The sequence below is a fragment of the Sinocyclocheilus anshuiensis genome, unplaced genomic scaffold (genome assembly GCF_001515605.1).
Source record: "Sinocyclocheilus anshuiensis isolate Anshui unplaced genomic scaffold, SAMN03320099.WGS_v1.1 scaffold152, whole genome shotgun sequence".
Taxonomy (NCBI): Eukaryota; Metazoa; Chordata; class Actinopteri; order Cypriniformes; family Cyprinidae; genus Sinocyclocheilus; species Sinocyclocheilus anshuiensis.
Window position 1 is genome coordinate 441,205 of NW_015555781.1, and position 1,480 is coordinate 442,684.

A 1,480-nucleotide genomic window follows, 5' to 3' on the forward strand; every position below is an offset into this window, starting at 1 on the left:
TGTTGTGGGTGTATGAGTGTGAGATTTCCCGGCCTGAATTTTTTTTCCCAGTCCGCCCCTCGTGGAACTTAATGGCGCAGACATGCGGTTTCATTTACTACACATAGGCCTACTGAAGCTTGCGGTGTTTTCAGCCTCTGCCGCCTCAGTATATGAGTACATGAACACATAAACATAATCTCTAGAACTGCTCTGAGTCACTTCATGAGCATTTTACAATTTCTTTATTATTAATTAATTATTATTATTGTTATAACCATATTTGGGTTGATGTATATGCTTTTATTTTATTTTTTAAATAATTAACTATTTTTTCCAAACCATTGTTAGATGCAGTGTTTCCTGTAGTTATGCAAAGATTTGGTTTCAAAAATAGTATCAGTAAACTATTTCTTATGATTTTAAATTTGCATTGAACTTCAGATCAATCTCAAAGTAAAAGGTGGTACTAAAGTCTGATTTTGTGGTGGATGTGTTCAAATTTGATCATCTTAATTCAAGTGAGGAAGGATTTTGAAAGTCTGAGCACTACTGTAAGGCTAACCCTGCATGGTGTAAATGTTGGAAAATGATTAACAGTTGCAAATAAACATTCATTAGAAATTTAGAAAAGTAATCAAAAAGTAATCAAAAGTAATCAGTTACATTACTTTAATAAAGTAATTGAAAAAGTTACACTACTATTACATTTTAAGTAGGGTAACTTGTAATCTGTAACCTATTACATTTCCAAAGTAACCTTCCCAACACTGTTCAGGTCTAATTCATCTGTTGATCAGCAGTGTTTTAAACATTCATCAGCATCTCCGTAAGTCTCTAATTATCTCCATGGTGAAGCACATATTTTGTCTATAAAAGCTTCTACTCCAAACAAACGAACGTTCACGTACGCTCACTCATCTAAACATCGGTAGAGAGGTGTCCATGACATTAGTAAGATAATGGACACTGATCTGTGTCTAATGACGCTAATATTTCAAGGACATTCTGTTTGTGCACTGACCTTTCACTCTATTTAGACTAACCTTGTGATTGTGATTACACACAATCAAAACTCATATTTGCCATAGTGTCCCACCCACCACCCACAACCAGCTATTTACACCCTTTTAATAGAGTGCCTTTTGAATATTCCACCATGTTGACCATTTTAATGATTTTCATGATAGTTTAATGTATCTCCACAAAAAGGTCTTTCTCACCATTTCAAAGCTTTGGTGTGAATGAATCTATCCGTTTTATGTACATTGGGTTGGGAAACAGTACAGTTTTGTAGCTTTTAGACCATATCTCTTAGGTCAAGTATATGATAGTATACTCTTAAATACTAAAAATGCTGCTTTTAGCAGATATACACAATTTAACACTCATGCTTCAGTCATTTTGACCTAGAGAGGATTTTCTTATTCCTGAAAATGCTAGTTAATACAGGGTGTAACAACTTCACCCCAAAATGGATAATTTTTGTACTTTTTGAGGA

At 34.1% G+C, this 1,480-nt stretch overlaps 1 protein-coding gene across 1 annotated transcript in view; it reads left to right on the plus strand.

The window, feature by feature from the left end:
• The window catches only part of shisa9b (shisa family member 9b), a 35,634-nt gene that overhangs the window by 3,359 nt on the left and 30,795 nt on the right, over nucleotides 1–1,480 (plus strand). The gene's annotated exons all lie outside the window — the stretch shown is intronic.